Source organism: Sipha flava, unplaced genomic scaffold (assembly GCF_003268045.1).
Source record: "Sipha flava isolate LNK unplaced genomic scaffold, YSA_version1 167_pilon_pilon, whole genome shotgun sequence".
In the NCBI taxonomy this organism is placed as follows: Eukaryota; Metazoa; Arthropoda; class Insecta; order Hemiptera; family Aphididae; genus Sipha; species Sipha flava.
This window is the reverse complement of record NW_020271856.1, coordinates 46,721-57,495: the sequence shown is the minus strand read 5'-3', so window position 1 is coordinate 57,495 and position 10,775 is coordinate 46,721.

Here is a 10,775-nt window from a genome sequence, read left to right as displayed (position 1 = left end):
ACCGAAACGGCCCGCTGCCGCTACGTCACGTGTAGGCTGCGTCAGCGGGTGTGCACACTCTTGTCCACGTTCCGGAGTACGGGGACGCGTACGAACAGAGCGCACGCGTGTTCCTGCACGACGTTGTCGCGCGTCCGACCAGCGAACAGGTGCTCGCAGGGCCGGTGTTAAGGAGAGACAAAACGGAACATTTGTCCAGGGCATCTAGGGTGTTAAAATTTTCATTGAAAAATATTTTGTACGGAAAACTCATAAAATAAAACGTGAAATATGTGGATCGCCTTGAGAGTGCGATTTCTAGATAAACCCGTTGGTGTGTAATAATAAACCAATTGACAAAACAACAATATTATATTTAACGTGTTTTGTATGCACCGACGACGACCTGTACGGCGCGCCGCACAGTATGGAAAACCGGGATACATAGGAAATTTATTTTATCGTATTTCTTAAATTTAATCAGTCATTATCCGATATCGCATGTAGCCGTCACCGAGTCTGATTACATGTTATCGCCTTTAATTGCGGCCTATAGGTTATAGATGACTTATTACTATTGTTATGGGTAAAATAAATTTTGCGCAGGGCCTCGCAAAATGTAATGCTGGTCCCGAGTGCACGCGAGAAATCCGCTCGCAACCCGATTCACTGGGGCCCGCGAGATTCATAATCGACCTTGTTGTTTTCGGTCATCGTGTAACGTCCGTACCAGTACCATCGACCGGTATACAATTTTTGATACCGGCTTACTCTTTTCAAATGTATTGAAAAAAAGATGATTTTTTCAATAGCACACCGATCGAAAACGGATATATTGTAGAACATTTGAAATGAGAAATGTTCATTTTTGTCGAAAACTGTTCCGATTCAATACGAAAACTATTCTGGCGCTCGGTGGGATGCATTTAATTTGTTAAGCCAGATCAGAGGCGTTCTAAGAACTTTTTAACGGTGGGGGGGATATGGAAATGTATTAAAAGGTGAGCCATGGGAACCAAGTCCCCGCATCATATCAAAAACTTCGTTGGCACCAATTGGCATTTCTTTATGGACGGCCAACAATGTAAGACGATTCTATAAATAATATCAAATTATGAAAAATATGAAGTTATAATATTCATTTTTAAATTATTGAAAGATAATTTATTATACTCGAATTATTTCGTTGCATTTTGATCAACAATAAAAATACAAGTCGGTTGTCAGTGGTAATTCGTCAATACGCTATACAAATTGATAAACATAAATGATATCACTTGTATAATCGATGAGACTATCGATGAGACTCTCGTGAGACTAATTTGTTGTTTAAATTTTACATCAGTATAATATTAGATTACATATATTAATCTGTAACCGTGGTCTGTAATCGGTTATTTGTATACCAATTTCATGAAAAATGTTATCTAGTCAAAAAAAATATTTATTTATTTAATTTTTATTAAAATATTAAATTACACTTATCAGTTAATCATGAAATTCCATCTTACCTAAAAAAAAAGACTATGGGAAGAATCCATCCCCTATGAGAAAGCCCATGAGCCAGAGGTATTCACTGTGTCGGATTTATAAACTACGTTATCCAGGTCGAGTTGCATCATTATTAAAAGTTATCAATAAATAATTCACCAAGGTGGATCATTGTAGGCAATTTCAAGGTAAAACAGGTTCAATTTAATATTAATATTAGTATTAATACTAATACTATGTGAAGACATACATCCATATATTATGGAAATATTTTTTTTCAATAAAAAACTTAAAACTGATAGTAGGTTCAATTTAAGCTTTACATCTTAATTTAATAAATAAACTAAATTAATACATTGCTTGGTTTTTTTTTTTTTAGTAAATTCGTTTATAATGTCTTAATAATAATCTAAGTTCATGGTCTTATATCTATACTTTTATCAAGACTATAATATCGAAAATATTATATGACGATTGTCGTCCCGACGTTCCCTGATCATGGCTAATGATCTAATAGCTAATTACTAACTATTAACTATTAAATGCATTAACTATTAACTAACAACTAATGTTAAATGTATGAAACTTGCGCTATTCTGCGATAAGCGCTCGGGTTATGAACTAAGTATTCAAACTATTAGTCGCGGTTCTCTGCGTAGGAGCATCGTGGAAGTCGGTAAAAGTTGCTAATACAATATATAAACACTCAGATGATTGCGGTTATGGGAAACGATAACAAATTCAATTCACTATTAAACTGCATACTTATTACGAACAAATATATTCACATTCACATAAAAAAGAATAGTTATTATTTTATTTTGGGAGTCGTCAAAATATTTTGAAGACACAATGAGTAGCCATTGATTGAAAATTTTTGAACAACATTACGTTAAATCATTGTTTATCTTCATGGTCTCACATCTCATCCTTAACCGCTAGTTCGGACTTAGCATTTTTGGAACCGGGTCGGCCCGATGGCGTTGATGTTACTCCGATATTCTTCTCGGGATTATCGACTGACCCAGCATTGTCATCGTCTACTCCGCGGGAATGTCTTCGCCATCGGATCGATTTGATTTATTAACGCGTCGTATCGTCGAAGCGTCAACGCGAATGAATAAACAATAATAATAATGTGGACGATCACGACGCAGACCAACATAATATTGAAATATTCGTACCCGTGCGCAGAAGATAACGCAGGAGAAAGGTAAGGTTTTAGAAGTATCCTCTCCCCTTCCCGAAATAGGTTTCTTCGTTCGCCACTGCTCTTACGTGCATACATCGTGATTTGCAATTGTCTTCATTATATAAAGAACCATATACACTTTGTGTATTGTGTTCGGCGGCAGGTGCATTAAAAAACGAATCGAAAACGCGAATTCGGTTAGTAAAATAAAATAAAAAACTTGTTCGGGCGTTGTCTTTTTCGATATAATTATATGCCGGTGAATAAACGCTACACGTGGATTGGAACGAATACTACCACTGTATTTAACGTGTAATAAACATTATTTATTGCTGCCGCGTTGTATAATTTATTACGAGTTTGGACCGATATCGATAAAACATACATGTTTCTGTTCGTTCAGTACACGCTCGAACGAAACCCAACATAATAATAACTGCACTTATCTTTGTGTTTCAAATTTGATACACAGTACAGTTATGTTTTCTCGCATTCAAGTCGTACAGGATCAACCGTTCGAAGATATCATATCCAAACCGCTTCTGTGTACTAAGCTGAATCTAAACTATACACAAATCTATGCACTAAACAAAATCGGATGTTTCCAATGTGAAGTTTTTCACGAAGTTTTTTTAATACTACATACATACTATACTACATATTTTTTGTTTATGACGGAGCAGGATATGGAATATTGAAAGTCTGGATATGTCAACTATAAATTATATTTTTGACATAAAAAGTTGGTGTACTTTTTTTTCGGAACGAAATATTTAAAATACGCACCTTGCAAAAGGTTCTTGAAGTATTTGTTTAGCAGAATTGATCGGAATACACAATGTAAATTAAATAATTAAAAATGTACACTAATAAAGCAAGCATTCAGTCACTGTAAACCATGCGGTAGGTATGCAGTATACGTCATGTCTCTGACATAACCTATGTATACGTATAGTTTTAGTGGTGAATGGGTTTTAATTACTGTGCATATATGTATTTTAGTTGTTCGACTAGACTCCACGCTCATTGAATTTTAATTTAATGCAAACACGGCTTGTACGAATCCATAAACGTGCAGATAAGTTATTGTCCTTAATTCGTCTTTGTTAAACATATATATGTATGTCGACAATATTGAGGGAGGAAAATAAATTATTAGTTAGTTTAAGTTATCGTCAAAGTGTTTTCACAGTTGAATTCGTGCCTAGGATATAATTCCCGAAAGATTTCAACTTTATATTATACACACAGGACGCGCGTATGTATTGAATTTATATTGTTCGTTTTTCCGTGAAGAGAAACGTTTTTATTGATAATTCGGACAGCGGTAGAATACATTTAATATATACATCAGATACCGATTTCGAAATTTGACAGGAAAACGTGTGAATATTAATACTGATATGTATTATACTCGTATCTACAATTAACGATCATTATTGGGTTCTGCGCACCATAACCGGTGCAAAGGGTGTGCAGGAAGTGTGACCGCACTGGGCCTCGTGTTTAATGCAACTGAAAAAGGCCTCAAGTTTTTTCATTGATAAGAATTATATTATGGTGTAGAACAGTAATACATTTTTTTATTTTATAAATACTGATATCACAAAATAACCGTACTACGAAGGTTATTTTTTTCGGTCAAGTCGCCGTATATGTACGACTATGTATATACAATTTTGTATTCGTAAAATTCTTACCTACCACCACTAAAGTAATTTTCGACACAGATTATTTTAGATTAAGAATATCTAGTATAGTTACGACTTGAAGTACTCCAGCTATATCGGTGGAGGAGCCTCGCTTTTATAAATTGCAGCGGGCATCGTAAATCATAGTGCCGGCACTGCGGCGTGCGTATGCGTAAAAACTGTTGGAAGACAGGAGCGTACACAAGGGACGATTTTATGGGTTCAGTCCTTCCCCCTGAATTCAGGAAAATTATTAGTTATGTTTTTATAGAGTAAAAGTGGCTTATAGATTATGTAAGTATGAAAATATATAACCTAAACCTTCAAAATATTTTTTTATGTGTCTACTGGACAACGTCCATGCAAGTCATGAAGTCTAGAGTTTTTATTATTATTGTTTTTTATCTCCTGTTTTCAAACACCCCAATCCCCTAAGTACCCGTTTTAGTTCTTTCACGTCATTCGGATTACGACCGCAAATCGAAACACACGTGTAACGGATATACACGTATTTGAACTATGTAATAAACTCGTAAATAAATTACATGTAATTGATAAACTCGTATAAATACAAGTGTATAGTATGATACAACAGACGACAGGCCGTTGTCACCATCCGTCCGCTAGGGTTTAAATCTCGGGGAGTACTTATTCCGTCTAACATGGATATATACTATTATTGTTATTATTATTACGAGGACAGTAATGGTTTCGCTACGGGCAAAATTGGTCAAAGTATAGAGACGAGCGGAGAAGGACAAAAGAGAGGGTGAGTGTGAGAGAGAGAGAGAGAGGGTGGGAGGGAGCTAGATACAAGGAAAAGGTATATGCTATAGCAACTCGATGTAATAATAATAATAATTTGAATGCCGAGTGGCGAGGACGGTGAGACACGCGGGGACAGACAGTGCGTCATTGTGCGTGCGTAGCGGGATTTAGTACGCGATATTGATCTGATGGTGTTTCCGACTCACTTTCCCGTCGCATTCTTACCATATTTGCGCTCCTGATCCCTACAGGATAACACCGTAAAACCGTATTCGTCAGCGCATAATTATATATAAACACACACAAACGTGGTTTTTCGATCATTGTAGATATAAAAACTTATCGAACAGGTGTCTAAGGAGAGCCGCGAACATGTTGTCATACATATAAGTCGAATAGTAGGGGCGTGAATGATACGAGAAATACACTTCGATACATGACAATGGTATGATTCGTGGATACGTAGACACGATTTTACAATAGGTACAGTGTAAGTGTCAGACGCAGTTTTATACGTAGTCGAAATAGTTGCGAGTATTAAAAATCGATATACAAGTTACATAGGTAATGGTTTTATATAAAGGAATTCGCCTTATCCTAATAATTATTTTAGGTTTTCATTTTTACTTATTTTATCGCTTGATTAGTATATCAAAAATTTATGGAGATCTTTAAAAATAAACATATATACTTGTACCTAAAGATATTAAAAAAAGTATGATATTTTATTATTTTCTTGGTATAATACCATATTATACCAGTATTATACCTTATAGAAAAAATGGCCAAAAGGTCAAATTGCATTTAAAAAACATATAATACAGCAATTTTCTTTAGACAAAATTCACCAATTTAATATTTAGTCATGCTACCATATAATTTATGATGTACCATATACTATTGCATATAATTAGTGACTAAAAATCAATTTAATTTAAAATATTTTAATTAAATTTAATACCATATTTCATAGTAAATTTTGATATATTTTTAAACTATCAAATAAATTTTCTTAATAAATGTGGAAATAAATTAAGATTTGAGTAACAGAAGTTGTGCATAGGAATTATTATTTAGCTACGAGTATTACTGTCGAATTACTATATAAAATAACTGACATTGATACGTTTTACGATGCGGGAACCACAATATTTTACATAAGATAATATTTTTAAAAACGTGAGCCTATGTTTGATGTACTAGAGATCAGGTACGAGAAATACGCAGACGAGAAAAATACTGCAGACTAACTTCAGAATAGTATGTATTATATATATTAGAGTATCGACATTTTCAACCGAAATTGATGCGTGAAAGTTTAATAAAATTCTATATAAATTCCATAATGATATCGAATAAAATAAATCAAAAATAATCTGATAAATCTCATTTACTTGCTCGCGTAACCGTGCTCTATGTGATATTTTTTCAGTCGGTATGCGCAAACGTTCAATAATTTTTACACTGTACTGGGACGTCGAACACGGTTAAAAATCGCAGACGCATTGTAACGCGGATGTAATGCAGTAATCGTGTATCATGTTAGATCGACAACCGGTCGGACGTGTAGGATGTGAATTCGTATAGTAAAGTCACACACATCATCATGATTTTCCGCCGGAACGGCCTTAACAGCAGCGTGGACGACAGCTGTTGTCAGTTCCTGTATCTTCCTGTTTCGACGGCGAGGAGGGATCGCATTCAAATTTGTTACATTTGGCTACGCGGTCGACGGCAATGCACACAAAAGCATACACGAACAAGGCAATAATTTCTGGATCTGGATGATAATCGGTATCGGTATTGCTAATATTTCTGACAGTCCTAGGATTGTCTAGAACGTTGGATCTCAACATTTTCACATGGTGGTATCCATTTTTGAACCAATTTTAGTCAATGCAGTACTCTGCAGTGAATACCAATATAATTGAGAACATTGCTAACTGGAAATTATTTCACAAACCTATTTTTAAATATTAGTTTATACAATCTGTAAATATATATTTTTTACAATAAGCACAAGTGACGTAAGAGTAGTGGTAAAATTGCAGTTTTGACGGTACAATCCATTGAGTGATAGAATTTAATGATAGAAGACAGTTTTTAATCATTTAAAGGCCTTCTGGGATCACCTGGGATGTTGAGAGCATATAAGTTTGAAACAAGTGGATTGCGGTGGTTGGATCGCTTATAGATGGTTATAGCTACTAATTTTACTAATGAAACGGATTTGTCATTATGAAATGTACCGTTTGACACATAAAAAGGAACTATTGTAATTCGATGGAGACATTTAGATTAGAACGTTTGAATTTTATTTATATTCGATAGCTTGGCTTAACCCCAAAGTTGTATGCCATATGAACATATAGGTTTCAAGAAAACCTTAAACAGGAGTATTTTATTAATTAAGCTGTTGTGTTTAGAAATTCAGAAGAGTTAGGAAGAGTCGCAGTTGTCGGGATCGGTTGTTGAGAGTAGTTCTCAATAATAATTAGTATGAATATGGTTAGCTCAGATCAGTCGTCCGTCCAAATAGTAACCTGGATAGCTAATATTTTGTGTAGGAAGGATGGGTCGACTATTGAGAGTTATGGTAGGGGAGTTTACGGGTTTTAAAGTGAAAGTTCAATGAGTGGATTTTGATTCGTTTATCTTAATTCTCCATTCCTTGTATCAAGTTTGTAATAGGTTTAAGTGTAATTAGATTAAATGCTATCTCAGGTTTTGAGTGAAGAACAATATATTATCACCTGATATTAAAAAAATCGTCGAGTCAACCGATAGAGTCTAAATCAGTCGGATTAAGAATTGTATTTTACTTTGCCTATAATATACAGCCCTTATTGATCTCAACTTTGGTGTTAAACGCGTCGTAAACGTGAAAACAAGTGGTTAATCTCTACCTCTCTTCTACGTGGACCTGGTTCCAAATAACAACAATAAAGAAATCTTCAATATGTTATTATTACTGAACACAGTTATCAAAGTTGAAAAATTAAAAATGGATTTCTCAATGCCACAACTTCTTGATTTATAGGCATGTAAATAATAACTGTAATCACAAGTCTCACTCCATCAAGTGTAAGGGAGAATCATTTTATATAGAACTGCTCCAGATATAGAAATTGTACAGCTAAATGCGTACTTTGCCAAGGTCCCAACTTCAAGTCTGTTATCCAACGTCTAAAAATATTATTTTTTACACTATTAAATTTAAGATAAAATCCACCATCCGTCTTCTCAATTCTCCCCTTCTTCCGGTCTCATTTTCCACACTTCTGATGCACACTTTATGCATCTATTGTAATGAATTCCAATACTAATAAAGCTCTCAGTTCTAATATAGCTAAAAAAAACGGAATTTAAACAAAATTATTTAAATAATTTAATAATTTAATTTTTTATGAAAAAAAAAAAAAAAAAATAAGCTAATTTAACAACTAATTGATTCATAAAAGTCAATATATAATATACTAACAATATGCCTTAAACTACCCTGACAATAATCGATAATTCCCTCGAGTCTAAGCCATGGATACTTTAAGACTTATCTTCTTCTGGAATGAAAAAAAGTAAATTTCATAAAATAAATAAGTTACTTGCTCAGCTTAAAGTCTAAAAAAACCTCTCCATATTATAGTTTACGACTCAACGAGTTTATAAGCACTTCATTTGCAAAATGTGATTAATTATCAATTGGGAAATGCGATCCTATTGTATCAAGTTAATTAATGACTCTAAAGGTTTGAGTTTTTTAGAGATATTCTATAATTTAATTAAAAATTGTAAATATTTTACCTCAGTTGTTGTATAGAGTTACGTAACACGTCAAAATATCAAAATTAGTTAGTATTTTATAATGTAATTTTCGAAAAGTTTGTTTTATTCGAGTTCATAAAGCTTAGCACATTCTGATAATGCCTTGGCATCTCAGCTGATGATATAAATTAGTTTCGATAATCTGTTCGAATTTCAAGCGTACCTATGTAAAATCATTTTTACAATTCGAATTATTTTGTTTTGGCATTTTTGGAGAAATTAACGGAAAACTAAAATCTTTTATGTAACAATGATGTTAGCTCTCGGATATATCATCGTTGTTTTGAGAGTTTCACTTTCATATAAATATAGTGTGATCGAATAATAAACTTTTTTTCATCTTGTCTTTTCGTCCATAAAATCTTACGTATTTTAACGTGTAACACCGAACATGTTTATTACAAAAAACGTAAATTACTTTTTGAAAATTGATTTTTTTTTTTTTTTATTTGACTTTTTTTATAGGTGTATTCACTGTGCTCATATCTATAAATTTTCGTATAATTTAAATCTATTAAAAAAAATATAATTATGATTCGCCTGCAATATCGTTGCATTCAATCTCCTAGGTTTATATCATAATCATATGTGGTTACGGGCTTAATCCATTATAGTAGTTATTGTTTGACAATATTTAACGGCAGCATATTATCCAAGGACCAAAATGAACCAATAATACAGTACACCAAAATGAACCGATAATACAGTACACAAAATTACCGTATTTGACCACTACTATCAGCAGCACGTGTTATAGAGAGTTCAAACGGAAATGAACCATAAACATCGTGATGTGCGCAGCATTTTACGAGAGGCGTATGAAATACTTTTTTTTTCCGCCCCATCCAAGACTGCCGAGAAAGGCAGGGCGGCACGTGATGTATTTTATCCGAAATTTTTTGTTTTTAAAAACATCAGAGCGAATAAATTCATTTCACGGTGGTGTTAAACTTTGTTTTATCGTTATTTTTTTCGTTACCGTTCAGCTGTATTAAAATGGTATAAATTTATAAATAAAAATATGTCCGACCTGTTTTCTCTCTTTTTTTTTTTTTTTTTTGTTAACAATAGCCTTTACGTTTAAACGTGAATTACGTATGTACTTCAAACACGTCAAGCTCCTCTTCTTATTTTATACATATTTGAGTTTTCTGATTATTGCATATACACGACTACGCGACGACGTTTTGCGAGTTTTGTCGTGTGTTACTTTTGTCTTACTAACGTACAACATGGTAAATCCATTTTTAATAGAACCAATTCGGTGTTGTAAGCTTTAATATTAAACTTATTATTTAACTGATCATCCGAACATCGAACATGTCTTTTTCGTGTCTTCTCGTGGATGTTTTGCGATATTTTCATTTTTAAACCAGTTATAATTACGTAAGATACTACAGTTTAAAAATAGCTGTAACTTGCTATAGAATTAAAATATCGTTAGAAGACTACGAAAAGACACAATATTCGATAATTGGTCAATTCATAGTGATTTACTAATTTACTATGTGCATGACGGAGACAACTCATCTGCGTGTAGTGTTAATCATGTTGTGTACAGTGTACACATAGAGGTTTAAATAAATATACGTTTAAACTGCTAGTCGTCGTTGTCGTTTTCAACACGAACGACTGACTTGTACGAATTGTTTGTAATAATTTACACAGAGTCCGCGAATCGTCCACGTAACCTCTACTTGTATACGCGTGCCTTTATGTCGTCATAACCTTACTACTACCTGTCCTTTACAACCGCTATACTACCCTAACTTAATGGCCGTAAAGCACACACACACACACACACACACACACACACACACACACACACACAC